This window comes from Dermacentor variabilis, chromosome 4 (genome assembly GCF_050947875.1).
Source record: "Dermacentor variabilis isolate Ectoservices chromosome 4, ASM5094787v1, whole genome shotgun sequence".
NCBI classification, from domain to species: domain Eukaryota; kingdom Metazoa; phylum Arthropoda; class Arachnida; order Ixodida; family Ixodidae; genus Dermacentor; species Dermacentor variabilis.
Genome location: NC_134571.1, coordinates 238716763 through 238733480, shown reverse-complemented (window position 1 = coordinate 238733480; position 16718 = coordinate 238716763).

Here is a 16718-nt window from a genome sequence, read left to right as displayed (position 1 = left end):
GGTAGACGCGCAGGTTGTTTTCTGCCAAACCACAAGGTATGCATGGACATGCTGCTTTTAACAGAGCGCGCATGTGGATTTCTGCCAAACGACGTGCTAAGCTCGCCCATGCTGCTCTTTTAGCACCCGCGCATGGATTTGCGCCAAACCACTTGTTAAGCATGCACATGCATCTTTTGGTAGACGCGGCCGTTGTTTTCTGCAAAACCACAAGTCATGCATGCACATGCTGCTTTTGGCAGAGCACGCACGTGGGTTTCAACCAAACCACGTGCCAAGCACTCTCATGCTGCTCTTTTCACCACACGCGCATGGATTTGTGCCAAACCACTTGTTAAGCATGCACATGCATCTTTTGGCAGACGCGGATGTTGTTTTCTGCCAAACCACAAGGTATGGAGGCACATGCTGCTTGTGGCAGAGCCCGCACGAGGATTTCTGCCAAATGACGTGCTAAGCACGCCCATGCTGCTCTTTTTAGCATTCGCGCATGTATTTGTGCCGAACCAGTTGCTAAGCATGCACATGCATCTTTTGGCAGGCGCGGGCGTTGTTTTCTACCAAACCACAAGTTATGCAGGCACATGCTGCTTTTGGCAGAGCGCGCGCGAGGATTTCTGCCAAACGACGTGCTAAGCACGCCCATGCTGCTATTTTTAGCACTCGCGCATGGATTTGTGCCAAACCACTTCTTAAGCATGCACATGCATCTTTTGGCAGGCGCGGACGTTGTTTTCTGCCAAACCACAAGTTATCCATGCACATGCTCTTCTTGGCATAGCGCGCACATGGATTTCTGCCAAACGACGTGCTAAACACGCCCATGCTGCTCTTTTTAGCACCCGCGCATGGATTTGTGCCAAACCACTCGTTAAGCATGCACATGCATCTTTTGGAAGACGCGGAGGTTGTTTTCTGCAAAACCAGAAGTTATGCGTGCACATGCTGCTTTTGGCAATGCGCGCGCGTGGATTTCTGCCAAACGACGCGCTAAGCACGCCAAAGCTGCTCTCATTAGCACCCGCGCATGGATTTGTGCCAAACCACTTGTCAAACATGCACATGCATCATTCCGTAGACGCGGAGGTTGTTTTCTGCAAAACCACAAGTTATGCGTGCACATGCAGCTTTTGGCAGTGCGCGCAAGTGGATTTCTGCCAAACGACGTGCCAAACACGCCCATGCTTCTCTTTTCAGCACCCGCACACCGATTTTTGGTTAACCACTTGTTAAGCATGCACATACATCTTTTGGTAGACGCGCACTTTGTTTTCTGCCAAACCACAAGGTATGCAGGGACATGCTGCTTTTGGCAGAGCGCGCACGAGCATTTCTGCCAAACGACATGCTAAGCACGCCCATCCTGCTCTTATTAGCACCCGCGCATGGATTTGTGCCAAACCACTTGTTAAGCATGCACATGCATCTTTTTGCAGACGCGGACGTTGTTTTCTGCGAAACCACAAGTTATGCAGGCATATGCAGCTTTTGGCAGAGCGCGCACGACGATTTCTGCCAAACGACGTGCTAAGCACGCCCATGCTGCTCTTTTAGCACCCGCCCATGGATTTGTTTCAAACCACTTTTTAAGCACGCACATGCATCTTTTTTTGCAGACGCGGACGTTGTTTTCTGCCAAACCACAAGTTATGCATGCACATGTTGCTTTTGGCAGAGCGCGCACGAGCATTTCTGCCAAACGACATGCTAAGCACGCCCATCCTGCTCTTATTAGCACCCGCGCATGGATTTGTGCCAAACCACTTGTTAAGCATGCATATGCATCTTTTGGCAGACGCGGACGTTGTTTTCTGCCAAACCACAAGTTATGCAGGCACATGCTGCGCTTGGCAGAGCGCACACGAGGATTTCTGCCAAACGACGTGCTAAGCACGCCAATGCTGCTCTTTTTAACACCCGCGCACGGATTTGTGCCAAACAACTTGTTAAGCATGCACATGCATCTTTTGGTAGACGCGGACGTTGTTTTCTGCCAAATTAGAAAGTACGCGTGCACATGCTGCTTTTGGCAGAGCGCGGACGTGGATTTCTGCCAAACGACGTGCTAAGCACGCCCATGCTGCTCTTATTAGCACCCGCGCATGGATTTGTGCCAAACCACTTGTTAAGCATGCACATGCATCATTCCGTAGACGCGGAGGTTGTTTTTTGCAAAACCACAAGTTATGCATGCACATGCAGCTTTTGTCAGAGCGCGCAAGTGCATTACTGCCAAACGACGTGCCAAGCACGCCCATGCTGCTCTTTTCAGCACACTTGCATCTATTTGCGGTAAACAACTTGTTAAGCATGCACATGCATCTTTTGGTAGACGCGCACGTTGTTTTCTGCCAAACCAGAAGTCATGCATGCACATGCTGCTTTTGGCAGAGCACGCACGTCTGTTTCTGCCAAACCACGTGCCAAGCACTCTCATGCTGCTCTTTTCACCACACGCTCATGGATTTGTGCCAAACCACTTGTTAAGCATGGACATGTATCTTTTGGCAGACGCGGACGTTGTTTTCTGCCAAACCACAAGTTATGCAGGCACATGCTGCTTTTGGCAGAGCCCGCACGAGGATTTCTGCCAAACGACGTGCTAAGCACGCCCATGCTGCTCTTTTTAGCACTCGCGCATGGATTTGTCCCAAACCACTTGCTAAGCATGCACATGCATCTTTTGGCAGACGCGGACGTTGTTTTCTGCCAAACCACAAGTTATGCATGCACATGCTGCTTTTGGCAGAGCGCGAACGTGGATTTCTGCCAAACGACGTGCTAAGCATGCCCATGCTGCTTCTTTTAGCAACCGCACATGGGTTTGTGCCAAACCACTTGTTATGCATGCACATGCATCTTTTTGTAGACGCGGAGATAGTTTCTGCAAAACCAGAAGGTATGCATGCATATGCTGCTTTTGGCAGAGCGCGCATGTGGATTTCTGCCAAACGACGTGCTAAGCACGCCCATGCTGCTTCTATAAGCACCCGCGCATGCATTTGGGCCAAACCACTCGTTTAGAATGTACATGCATCTTTTGGTAGACGCGGAGGTTGTTTTCTGCAAAACCACAAGTTATGCATGCATATGCTGCTTTTCGCAGAGCGCGCACGTGGATTTCTGCCAAACGACGTGCTAAGCACGCCCATGCTGCTCTTTTAAGCACCCGCGCATGCATTTGTGCCAAACCGCTTCTTAAGCATGCCCATGCATCTTTTGGCAGACGCGGACGTTGTTTTCTGCCAAACCACAAGTTATGCATGCACATGCTGCTTTTGGCAGAGCGCGCACGTGGATTTCTGCCAAACTACGTGCTAAGCACGCCCATGCTGCTTATTTAGCACCCGCACATGGATTTGCGCCAAACCACTTCTTAAGCATGCACTTGCATCTTCTGGTAGACGCGGACGTTGTTTTCTGCCAAACCACATGTTATCCATGCACATGCTTCTTTTGGCCGAGCGCGCATGTCGATTTCTGCCAAACGAAGTGCTAAGCACGCCCATGCTGCTCTTATTAGCACCCGCGCATGGATTTGTGCCAAACCACTTGTTAAGCAGGCACATGCATCTTTTGCTAGTCGCGGACGTTGTTTTCTGCCAAACCACAAGTTATGCATGCGCATGCTGCTTTTGGCAGAGCGCGCACGTGGATTTCTCCAAACCCACGTGCCAAGCACGCTCATGCTGCTCTTTTCACCACACGCGCATGGATTTGTGCCAAACCACTTGTTAAGCATGCACATGCATCTTTTGGCAGACGCGGACGTTGTTTTCTACCAAACCACAAGATATGCAGGCACATGCTGCTTTCGGCAGAGCGCGCGCGAGGATTCCTGCCAAACGACGTGCTAAGCACGCCCATGCTGCTCTTTTTAGCACTCGCGCATGGATTTATGCCAAACCACTTCTTAAGCATGCACATGCATCTTTTGGTATTCGCGGACGTTGTTTTCTGCCAAACCACAAGTTATCCATGCACATGCTCTTTTTGGCATAGCGCGCACATGAATTTCAGCCAAACGACGTGCTAAGCACGCCCATGCTGCTCTTTTTAGCACCCGCGCATGGATTTGTGCCAAACCACTCGTTAAGCATGCACATGCATCTTTTGGTAGACGCGGAGGTTGTTTTCTGCAAAACCAGAAGTTATGCATGCATATGATACTTTTGGCAGAGCGCTCATGTGGATTTCTGCCAAACGACGTGCTAAGCACCCCCATGCTGCTCTTTTTAGCACCCGCGCATGCATTTGTGCCAAACCACTTGTTAGGAACGCACATGCATCTTTTGGTAGACGCGGACGTTGTTTTCTGCAAAACCACAAGTTATGCGTGCACCTGCTGCTTTTTGCATTGCGGGCGCGTGGATTTCTGCCAAACGACGCGCTAAGCACGCCAAAGCTGCTCTAATTAGCACCCGCGCATGGATTTGTGCCAAACCACTTGTCAAACATGCACATGCATCATTCCGTAGACGCGGAGGTTGTTTTCTGCAAAACCACAAGTTATGCGTGCACATGCAGCTTTTCGCAGAGCGCGCAAGTGGATTTCTGCCAAACGACGTGCCAAACACGCCCATGCTTCTCTTTTCAGCACCCGCACACCGATTTTTGTTTAGCCACTTGTTAAGCATGCACATACATCTTTTGGTAGGCGCGCACTTTGTTTTCTGCCAAACCACAAGGTATACAGGGACATGTTGCTTTTGGCAGAGAGCGCATGTGGATTTCTGCCAAACGACATGCTAAGCACACCCATCCTGCTCTTATTAGCACCCGCGCATGGATTTGTGCCAAATCACTTGTTAAGCATGCATATGCATCTTCTGGCAGACGCCGACGTTGTTTTCTGCCAAACCACAAGTTATGCAGGCACATGCTGCGCTTGGCAGAGCGCGCACGAGGATTTCTGCCAAACGACGTGCTAAGCACGCCAATGCTGCTCTTTTTAACACCCGCGCACGGATTTGTGCCAAACAACTTGTTAAGCATGCACATGCTTCTTTTGGTAGACGCGGACGTTGTTTTCTGCCAAACTAGAAGTCATGCATGCACATGCTGTTTTTGGCAGAGCACGCACGTCTGTTTCTACCAAACCACGTGCCAAGCACTCTCATGCTGCTCTTTTCACCACACGCGCATGGATTTGTGCCAAACCACTTGTTAAGCATGGACATGTATCTTTTGGCAGACGCGGACGTTGTTTTCTGCCAAACCACAAGTTATGCAGGCACATGCTGCTTTTGGCAGAGCCCGCACGAGGATTTCTGCCAAACGACGTGCTAAGCACGCCCATGCTGCTCTTTTTAGCACTCGCGCATGGATTTGTGCCAAACCACTTGCTAAGCATGCACATGCATATTTTGGCAGACGCGGATGTTGTTTTCTGCCAAACCACAAGTTATGCATGCACATGCTGCTTTTGGCAGAGCGCGAACGTGGATTTCTGCCAAACGACGTGCTAAGCACGCCCATGCTGCTTTTTTAGCACCCGCACATGGGTTTGTGCCAAACCACTTGCTATGCATGCACATGCATCTTTTGGTAGACGCGGAGGTTGTTTTCTGCAAAACCAGAAGGTATGCATGCATATGCTGCTTTTGGCAGAGCGCGCATGTGGATTTCTCCCAAACGACGTGCTAAGCACGCCCATGCTGCTTTTATAAGCACCCGCGCATGCATTTGGGCCAAACCACTTGTTTAGAATGCACATGCATCTTTTGGTAGACGCGGACGTTATTTTCTGCCAAACCACAAGTTATGCGTGCACATGCTGCTTTTGGCAGAGCGCGCACGTGGATTTCTGCCAAACGACGTGCTAAGCACGCCCATGCTGCTTTTATAAGCACCCGTGCATGCATTTGGGCCAAACCACTTGTTTAGAATGCACATGCATCTTTTGGTAGACGCGGACGTTGTTTTCTGCCAAACCACAAGTTATCCATGCACATGCTACTTTTGGCAGAGCGCGCATGTCGATTTCTGCCAAACGAAGTGCTAAGCACGCCCATGCTGCTCTTATTAGCACCTGCGCATGGATTTGTGCCAAACCACTTGTTAAGCATACACATGCATCATTCGGTAGACGCGGAGGTTGTTTTCTGCAAAACCACAAGTTGTGCATGCACATGCTGCTTTTGGCAGAGCTCGCACGTGGATTTCTGCCAAACGACGTGCTAAGCACGCCCACGCTGCTCTTTTTAGGACCCGCGCATGCATTTGTGCCAAACCGCTTGTTAAGCATGCACATGCATCTTTTGGTAGTCGCGGACGTTGTTTTCTGCCAAACCACAAGTCATGCATGCACATGCTGCTTTTCGCAGAGCTCGCACGTGCATTTCTGCCAAACGACGTGCTAAGCACCCCAATGCTGCTCTTTTTAGCACCCGCGCATGGACTTGTGCCAAACCACTCGTTAAGCATGCACAGGCATCTTTTGGTAGACGCGGAGGTTGTTTTCTACAAAACCACAAGTTATGCATGCATATGCTGCTTTTCGCAGAGCGCGCAAGTGGATTTCTGCCAAACGACGTGCTAAGCACGCCCATGCTGCTCTTTTTAGCACCCGCGCATGCATTTGTGCCAAACCACTTGTTAGGAACGCACATGCATCTTTTCGTAGACGCGGACGTTGTTTTCTGCCAAACCACAAGTTATGCGTGCACATGCTGCTTTTGGCAATGCGCGCGCGTGGATTTCTGCCAAACGACGCGCTAAGCACGCCAAAGCTGCTCTCATTAGCACCCGCGCATGGATTTGTGCCAAACCACTTGTCAAACATGCACATGCATCAATCCGTAGACGCGGAGGTTGTTTTCTGCAAAACCACAAGTTATGCGTGCACATGCAGCTTTTGGCAGAGCGCGCAAGTGGATTTCTGCCAAACGACGTGCCAAACGCGCCCATGCTTCTCTTTTCAGCACCCGCACACCGATTTTTGGTTAACCACTTGTTAAGCATGCACATACATCTTTTGGTAGACGCGCACTTTGTTTTCTGCCAAACCACAAGGTATGCAGGGACATGCTGCTTTTGGCAGAGAGCGCATGTGGATTTCAGCCAAACGACGGATTAACCACGCCCATGCTGCTCTTTTTAGCACCCGCGCATGGATTTGTGCCAAACCACTTGTTAAGCATGCACATGCATCTTTTTGCAGACGCGGACGTTGTTTTCTGCGAAACCACAAGTTATGCAGGCATATGCAGCTTTTGGCAGAGCGCGCACGAGGATTTCTGCCAAACGACGTGCTAAGCACGCCCATGCTGCTCTTTTAGCACCCGCGCATGGATTTGTTTCAAACCACTTTTTAAGCACGCACATGCATCTTTTTTTGCAGACGCGGACGTTGTTTTCTGCCAAACCACAAGTTATGCATGCACATGTTGCTTTTGGCAGAGCGCGCACGAGCATTTCTGCCAGACGACATGCTAAGCACGCCCATCCTGCTCTTATTAGCACCCACGAATGAATTTGTGCCAAACCACTTGTTAAGCATGCATATGCATCTTTTGGCAGACGCGGACGTTGTTTTCTGCCAAACCACAAGTTATGCAGGCACATGCTGCGCTTGGCAGAGCGCACACGAGGATTTCTGCCAAACGACGTGCTAAGCACGCCAATGCTGCTCTTTTTAACACCCGCGCACGGATTTGTGCCAAACAACTTGTTAAGCATGCACATGCATCTTTTGGTAGACGCGGACGTTGTTTTCTGCCAAACTAGAAGGTACGCGTGCACATGCTGCTTTTGGCAGAGCGCGGACGTGGATTTCTGCCAAACGACGTGCTAAGCACGCCCATGCTGCTCTTATTAGCACCCGCGCATGGATTTGTGCCAAACCACTTGTTAAGCATGCACATGCATCATTCCGTAGACGCGGAGGTTGTTTTCTGCAAAACCACAAGTTATGCATGCACATGCAGCTTTTGTCAGAGCGCGCAAGTGCATTACTGCCAAACGACGTGCCAAGCACGCCCATGCTGCTCTTTTCAGCACACGTGCATCTATTTGCGGTAAACAACTTGTTAAGCATGCACATGCATCTTTTGGTAGACGCGCACGTTGTTTTCTGCCAAACCAGAAGTCATGCATGCACATGCTGCTTTTGGCAGAGCACGCACGTCTGTTTCTACCAAACCACGTGCCAAGCACTCTCATGCTGCTCTTTTCACCACACGCTCATGGATTTGTGCCAAACCACTTGTTAAGCATGGACATGTATGTTTTGGCAGACGCGGACGTTGTTTTCTGCCAAACCACAAGTTATGCAGGCACATGCTGCTTTTGGCAGAGCCCGCACGAGGATTTCTGCCAAACGACGTGCTAAGCACGCCCATGCTGCTCTTTTTAGCACTCGCGCATGGATTTGTGCCAAACCACTTGCTAATCATGCACATGCATCTTTTGGCAAACGCGGACGTTGTTTTCTGCCAAACCACAAGTTATGCATGCACATGCTGCTTTTGGCAGAGCGCGAACGTGGATTTCTGCCAAACGACGTGCTAAGCATGCCCATGCTGCTTTTTTAGCAACCGCACATGGGTTTGTGCCAAACCACTTGTTATGCATGCACATGCATCTTTTTGTAGACGCGGAGGTTGTTTTCTGCCAAACCACATGTTATCCATGCACATGCTTCTTTTGGCCAAGCGCGCATGTCGATTTCTGCCAAACGAAGTGCTAAGCACGCCCATGCTGCTCTTATTAGCACCCGCGCATGGATTTGTGCCAAACCACTTGTTAAGCAGGCACATGCATCTTTTGGTAGACGCGGACGTTGTTTTCTGCCAAACCACAAGTTATGCATGCGCATGCTGCTTTTGGCAGAGCGCGCACGTGGATTTCTCCAAAACCACGTGCCAAGCACGCTCATGCTGCTCTTTTCACCACACGCGCATTGATTTGTGCCAAATCACTTGTTAAGCATGCACATGCATCTTTTGGCAGACGCGGACGTTGTTTTCTACCAAACCACAAGATATGCAGGCACATGCTGCTTTTGGCAGAGCGCGCGCGAGGATTCCTGCCAAACGACGTGCTAAGCACGCCCATGCTGCTCTTTTTAGCACTCGCGCATGGATTTGTGCCAAACCACTTCTTAAGCATGCACATGGATCTTTTGGTAGGCGCGGACGTTGTTTTCTGCCAAACCACAAGTTATCCATGCACATGATCTTTTTGGCATAGCGCGCACATGAATTTCAGCCAAACGACGTGCTAAGCACGCCCATGCTGCTCTTTTTAGCACCCGCGCATGGATTTGTGCCAAACCACTCGTTAAGCATGCACATGCATCTTTTGGCAGACGCGGAGGTTGTTTTCTGCAAAACCAGAAGTTATGCATGCATATGATACTTTTGGCAGAGCGCTCATGTGGATTTCTGCCAAACGACGTGCTAAGCACCCCCATGCTGCTCTTTTTAGCGCCCGCGCATGCATTTGTGCCAAACCACTTGTTAGGAACGCACATGCATCTTTTGGTAGACGCGGACGTTGTTTTCTGCAAAACCACAAGTTATGCGTGCACATGCTGCTTTTGGCAATGCGGGCGCGTGGATTTCTGCCAAACGGCGCGCTAAGCACGCCAAAGCTGCTCTCATTAGCACCCGCGCATGGATTTGTGCCAAACCACTTGTCAAACATGCACATGCATCATTCCGTAGACGCGGAGGTTGTTTTCTGCAAAACCACAAGTTATGCGTGCACATGCAGCTTTTGGCAGAGCGCGCAAGTGGATTTCTGCCAAACGACGTGCCAAACACGCCCATGCTTCTCTTTTCAGCACCCGCACACCGATTTTTGGTTAACCACTTGTTAAGCATGCACATACATCTTTTGGTAGACGCGCACTTTGTTTTCTGCCAAACCACAAGGTATACAGGGACATGCTGCTTTTGGCAGAGAGCGCATGTGGATTTCTGCCAAACGACGTGCTAATCTCGCCCATGCTGCTCTTTTTAGCACCCGCGCATGGATTTGTGCCAAACCACTTGTTAAGCATGCACATGCATCTTTTTGCAGACGCGGACGTTGTTTTCTGCGAAACCGCAAGTTATGCAGGCACATGCAGCTTTTGGCAGAGCGCGCACGAGGATTTCTGCCAAACGACGTGCTAAGCACGCCCATGCTGCTCTTTTAGCACCCGCGCATGGATTTGTTTCAAACCACTTTTTAAGCGCGCACATGCATCTTTTTTTGCAGACGCGGACGTTGTTTTCTGCCAAACCACAAGTTATGCATGCACATGTTGCTTTTGGCAGAATGCGCACGCGGATTTCTGCCAAACGACATGCTAAGCACGCCCATCCTGCTCTTATTAGCACCCGCGCATGGATTTGTGCCAAATCACTTGTTAAGCATGCATATGCATCTTTTGGCAGACGCGGACGTTGTTTTCTGCCAAACCACAAGTTATGCAGGCACATGCTGCGCTTGGCAGAGCGCGCACGAGGATTTCTGCCAAACGACGTGCTAAGCACGCCAATGCTGCTCTTATTAGCACCCGCGCATGGATTTGTGCCAAACCACTTGTTAAGCAGGCACATGCATCTTTTGGTAGACGCGGACGTTGTTTTCTGCCAAACCACAAGTTATGCATGCGCATGCTGCTTTTGGCAGAGCGCGCACGTGGATTTCTCCAAAACCACGTGCCAAGCACGCTCATGCTGCTCTTTTCACCACACGCGCATGGATTTGTGCCAAATCACTTGTTAAGCATGCACATGCATCTTTTGGCAGACGCGGACGTTGTTTTCTGCAAAACGAGAAGGTATGCATGCATATGCTGCTTTTGGCAGAGCGCGCATGTGGATTTCTGCCAAACGACGTGCTAAGCACGCCCATGCTGCTTTTATAAGCACCCGCGCATGCATTTGGGCCAAACCACTTGTTTAGAATGCACATGCATCTTTTGGTAGACGCGGACGTTATTTTCTGCCAAACCACAAGTTATGCGTGCACATGCTGCTTTTGGCAGAGCGCGCACGTGAATTTCTGCCAAACGACGTGCTAAGCACGCCCATGCTGCTTTTATAAGCACCCGTGCATGCATTTGGGCCAAACCACTTGTTTAGAATGCGCATGAATCTTTTGGTAGACGCGGACGTTGTTTTCTGCCAAAGCACAAGTTATCCATGCACATGCTACTTTTGGCAGAGCGCGCATGTCGATTTCTGCCAAACGAAGTGCTAAGCACGCCCATGCTGCTCTGATTAGCACCTGCGCATGGATTTGTGCCAAACCACTTGTTAAGCATACACATGCATCATTCGGTAGACGCGGAGGTTGTTTTCTGCAAAACCAGAAGTTATGCATGCACATGCTGCTTTTGGCAGAGCTCGCACGTGGATTTCTGCCAAACGACGTGCTAAGCACGCCCATGCTGCTCTTTTTAGGACCCGCGCATGCATTTGTGCCAAACCGCTTGTTAAGCATGCACATGCATCTTTTGCTAGTCGCGGACGTTGTTTTCTGCCAAACCACAAGTCATGCATGCACATGCTGCTTTTCGCAGAGCTCGCACGTGCATTTCTGCCAAACGACGTGCTAAGCACGCCAAAGCTGCTCTCATTAGCACCCGCGCATGGATTTGTGCCAAACCACTTGTCAAACATGCACATGCATCAATCCGTAGACGCGGAGGTTGTTTTCTGCAAAACCACAAGTTATGCGTGCACATGCAGCTTTTGGCAGAGCGCGCAAGTGGATTTCTGCCAAACGACGTGCCAAACACGCCCATGCTTCTCTTTTCAGCACCCGCACACCGATTTTTGGTTAACCACTTGTTGAGCATGCACATACATCTTTTGGTAGACGCGCACTTTGTTTTCTGCCAAACCACAAGGTATGCAGGGACATGCTGCTTTTGGCAGAGAGCGCATGTGGATTTCAGCCAAACGACGTGCTAACCACGCCCATGCTGCTCTTTTTAGCACCCGCGCATGGATTTGTGCCAAACCACTTGTTAAGCATGCACATGCATCTTTTTGCAGCCGCGGACGTTGTTTTCTGCGAAACCAAAAGTTATGCAGGCGTATGCAGCTTTTGGCAGAGCGCGCACGAGGATTTCTGCCAAACGACGTGCTAAGCACGCCCATGCTGCTCTTTTAGCACCCGCGCATGGATTTGTTTCAAACCACTTTTTAAGCACGCACATGCATCTTTTTTTGCAGACGCGGACGTTGTTTTCTGCCAAACCACAAGTTATGCATGCACATGTTGCTTTTGGCAGAGCGCGCACGAGCATTTCTGCCAAACGACATGCTAAGCACGCCCATCCTGCTCTTATTAGCACCCGCGCATGGATTTGTGCCAAACCACTTGTTAAGCATGCATATACATCTTTTGGCAGACGCGGACGTTGTTTTCTGCCAAACCACAAGTTATGCAGGCACATGCTGCGCTTGGCAGAGCGTACACGAGGATTTCTGCCAAACGACGTGCTAAGCACGCCAATGCTGCTCTTTTTAACACCCGCGCACGGATTTGTGCCAAACAACTTGTTAAGCATGCACATGCATCTTTCGGTAGACGCGGACGTTGTTTTCTGCCAAACTAGAAGGTACGCGTGCACATGCTGCTTTTGGCAGAGCGCGGACGTGTATTTCTGCCAAACGACGTGCTAAGCACGCCCATGCTGCTCTTATTAGCACCCGCGCATGGATTTGTGCCAAACCACTTGTTAAGCATGCACATGCATCATTCCGTAGACGCGGAGGTTGTTTTCTGCAAAACCACAAGTTATGCATGCACATGCAGCTTTTGTCAGAGCGCGCAAGTGCATTACTGCCAAACGACGTGCCAAGCACTCCCATGCTGCTCTTTTCAGCACACGTGCATCTATTTGCGGTAAACAACTTGTTAAGCATGCACATGCATCTTTTGGTAGACGCGCACGTTGTTTTCTGCCAAACCAGAAGTCATGCATGCACATGCTGCTTTTGGCAGAGCACGCACGTCTGTTTCTACCAAACCACGTGCCAAGCACTCTCATGCTGCTCTTTTCACCACACGCTCATGGATTTGTGCCAAACCACTTGTTAAGCATGGACATGTATCTTTTGCAGACGCGGACGTTGTTTTCTGCCAAACCACAAGTTATGCAGGCACATGCTGCTTTTGGCAGAGCCCGCACGAGGATTTCTGCCAAACGACGTGCTAAGCACGCCCATGCTGCTCTTTTTAGCACTCGCGCATGGATTTGTGCCAAACCACTTGCTAAGCATGCACATGCATCTTTTGGCAGACGCGGACGTTGTTTTCTGCCAAACCACAAGTTATGCATGCACATGCTGCTTTTGGCAGAGCGCGAACGTGGATTTCTGCCAAACGACGTGCTAAGCATGCCCATGCTGCTTTTTTAGCAACCGCACATGGGTTTGTGCCAAACCACTTGTTATGCATGCACATGCATCTTTTTGTAGACGCGGAGGTTGTTTTCTGCCAAACCACATGTTATCCATGCACATGCTTCTTTTGGCCAAGCGCGCATGTCGATTTCTGCCAAACGAAGCGCTAAGCACGCCCATGCTGCTCTTATTAGCACCCGCGCATGGATTTGTGCCAAACCACTTGTTAAGCAGGCACATGCATCTTTTGGTAGACGCGGACGTTGTTTTCTGCCAAACCACAAGTTATGCATGCGCTTGCTGCTTTTGACAGAGCGCGCACGTGGATTTCTCCAAAACCACGTGCCAAGCACGCTCATGCTGCTCTTTTCACCACGCGCGCATGGATTTGTGCCAAATCACTAGTTAAGCATGCACATGCATCTTTTGGCAGACGCGGACGTTGTTTTCTACCAAACCACAAGATATGCAGGCACATGCTGCTTTTGGCAGAGCGCGCGCGAGGATTCCTGCCAAACGACGTGCTAAGAACGCCCATGCTGCTCTTTTTAGCACTCGCGCATGGATTTGTGCCAAACCACTTCTTAAGCATGCACATGCATCTTTTGGTAGGCGCGGACGTTGTTTTCTGCCAAACCACAAGTTATCCATGCACATGCTCTTTTTGGCATAGCGCGCACATGAATTTCAGCCAAACGACGTGCTAAGCACGCCCATGCTGCTCTTTTTAGCACCCGCGCATGGATTTGTGCCAAAGCACTCGTTAAGCATGCACATGCATCTTTTGGTAGACGCGGAGGTTGTTTTCTGCAAAACCAGAAGGTATGCATGCATATGATACTTTTGGCAGAGCGCTCATGTGGATTTCTGCCAAACGACGTGCTAAGCACCCCCATGCTGCTCTTTTTAGCACCCGCGCATGCATTTGTGCCAAACCACTTGTTAGGAACGCACATGCATCTTTTGGTAGACGCGGACGTTGTTTTCTGCAAAACCACAAGTTATGCGTGCACATGCTGCTTTTGGCAATGCGGGCGCGTGGATTTCTGCCAAACGACGCGCTAAGCACGCCAAAGCTGCTCTCATTAGCACCCGCGCATGGATTTGTGCCAAACCACTTGTCAAACATGCACATGCATCATTCCGCAGACGCGGAGGTTGTTTTCTGCAAAACCACAAGTTATGCGTGCACATGCAGCTTTTGGCAGAGCGCGCAAGTGGATTTCTGCCAAACGACGTGCCAAACACGCCCATGCTTCTCTTTTCAGCACCCGCACACCGATTTTTGGTTAACCACTTGTTAAGCATGCACATACATCTTTTGGTAGACGCGCACTTTGTTTTCTGCCAAACCACAAGGTATACAGGGACATGCTGCTTTTGGCAGAGAGCGCATGTGGATTTCTGCCAAACGACGTGCTAATCTCGCCCATGCTGCTCTTATTAGCACCCGCGCATGGATTTGTGCCAAACCACTTGGTAAGCATGCACATGCATCATTCCGTAGACGCGGAGGTTGTTTTCTGCAAAACCACAAGTTATGCATGCTCATGCAGCTTTTGTCAGAGCGCGCAAGTGCATTACTGCCAAACGACGTGCCAAGCACGCGCATGCTGCTCTTTTCAGCACACGTGCATCGATTTGCGGTAAACAGCTTGTTAAGCATGCACATGCATCTTTTGGTAGACGCGCACGTTGTTTTCTGCCAAACCAGAAGTCATGCATGCACATGCTGCTTTTGGCAGAGCGCGCGCGTGTATTTCTGCAAAACGACGTGCTAAGCACGCCAAAGCTGCTCTTTATAGCACCCGCGCATGAATTTCTGCCATACCACTTATTAAGCATGCACATGCATCTTTAGGTAGACGCGGACGTTGTTTTCTGCCAAACTAGAAGGTACGCGTGCACATGCTGCTTTTGGCAGAGCGCGGACGTGGATTTCTGCCAAACGGCGTGCTAAGCACGCCAACGCTGTTCTTTTTAGCACCCGCATATGGATTTGTGCCAAACCACTTCTTAAGCATGCACATGCATCTTTTGGTAGACGCGGACGTTGTTTTCTGCCAAACCAAAAGTTATCCATGCACATGGTGCTTTTGGCAGAGCGCGCACGTGGATTTCTGCCAAACGACGTGCTAAGGACGCCCATGCTGCTCTTATTAGCACCCGCGCATGGATTTGTGCCAAACCTCTTGTTAAGCATGCACATCCATCATTCCGTAGACGCGGAGGTTGTTTTCTGCAAAACCACAAGTTATGCATGCACATGCAGCTTTTGTCAGAGCGCGCAAGTGCATTACTGCTAAACGACGTGCCAAGCACGCCCATGCTGCTCCTTTCAGCACACGTGCATCGATTTGCGGTAAACAACTTGTTAAGCATGCACATGCATCTTTAGGTAGACGCGCACGTTGTTTTCTACCAAACCAGAAGTCATGCATGCACATGCTGTTTTTGGCAGAGCACGCACGTCTGTTTCTACCAAACCACGTGCCAAGCACTCTCATGCTGCTCTTTTCACCACACGCGCATGGATTTGTGCCAAACCACTTGTTAAGCATGGACATGTATCTTTTGGCAGACGCGGACGTTGTTTTTTGCCAAACCACAAGTTATGCAAGCACATGCTGCTTTTGGCAGAGCCCGCACGAGGATTTCTGCCAAACGACGTGCTAAGCACGCCCATGCTGCTCTTTTTAGCACTCGCGCATGGATTTGTGCCAAACCACTTGCTAAGCATGCACATGCATCTTTTAGCAGACGCGGATGTTGTTTTCTGCCAAACCTCAAGTTATGCATGCACATGCTGCTTTTGGCAGAGCGCGAACGTGGATTTCTGCCAAACGACGTGCTAAGCACGCCCATGCTGCTTTTTTAGCACCCGCACATGGGTTTGTGCCAAACCACTTGTTATGCATGCACATGCATCTTTTGGTAGACGCGGAGGTTGTTTTCTGCAAAACGAGAAGGTATGCATGCATATGCTGCTTTTGGCAGAGCGCGCATGTGGATTTCTGCCAAACGACGTGCTAAGCACGCCCATGCTGCTTTTATAAGCACCCGCGCATGCATTTGGGCCAAACCACTTGTTTAGAATGCACATGCATCTTTTGGTAGACGCGGACGTTATTTTCTGCCAAACCACAAGTTATGCGTGCACATGCTGCTTTTGGCAGAGCGCGCACGTGGATTTCTGCCAAACGACGTGCTAAGCACGCCCATGCTGCTTTTATAAGCACCCGTGCATGCATTTGGGCCAAACCACTTGTTTAGAATGCACATGCATCTTTTGGTAGACGCGGACGTTGTTTTCTGCCAAACCACAAGTTATCCATGCACATGCTACTTTTGGCAGAGCGCGCATGT